This window comes from Trypanosoma rangeli, assembly GCF_003719475.1.
Source record: "Trypanosoma rangeli strain AM80 chromosome Unknown Tra_15.4_contig_00457, whole genome shotgun sequence".
NCBI classification, from domain to species: domain Eukaryota; phylum Euglenozoa; class Kinetoplastea; order Trypanosomatida; family Trypanosomatidae; genus Trypanosoma; species Trypanosoma rangeli.
This window is the reverse complement of record NW_021706204.1, coordinates 1-546: the sequence shown is the minus strand read 5'-3', so window position 1 is coordinate 546 and position 546 is coordinate 1. Positions and strand designations below refer to the sequence as shown.

The window sequence follows — 546 nt, the reverse complement described above, 5'->3', positions numbered from 1 at the left end:
TCACTTAGCGTCGTGTTTCTTCGAGAAAAAAGAAAACCGAGTAAACAAGAACAAAAAAAAAGAGAGAACAAATAAAAATTAAAAACATGGGTCCGTGGGGTGACACCCCTGACACAAGAAGTGGAGTGTCTTTCACGGGCTTTTAGAGACGCCGTCCATCCAAAAACGGCACACAATACAAAACATTTCAACTACTCGGTGGTGACCATAAAGGGAGTTTGATGAGGGGAGAAGTCGTAACAGGTCCACTTCCTTCGTAATGTTTGGTGGATATTGGCATTGTCACCTGCATGTTTTTGCTTGAGTTTCTTGTTGGGGTGCCGCTTCCTCGCCGGCACGAGGCAGCAAAGCTGTTCATCCTTTTTTTTTCTTTTGTAGTTTTAGTTTCGTTAGCAATGCGGTGCATACCACTCGCAGCCTGTCGGGCACCTCCTACAAAGACTGCACTAAAATATGTTTCTTCATTTCCACAACATCCACGTAGGGAGATATTCCTTCATGGTACAGCTGCAGCACGCGCCCCCAGTACGCCTCCCCACCGATAAT

At 45.8% G+C, this 546-nt stretch overlaps 1 annotated feature.

Annotated features, from left to right (window-relative positions):
- Positions 1-42: 42 nt before the first annotated feature.
- Positions 43-84: a microsatellite.
- Between the last annotated feature and the right edge of the window lie 462 nt (positions 85-546).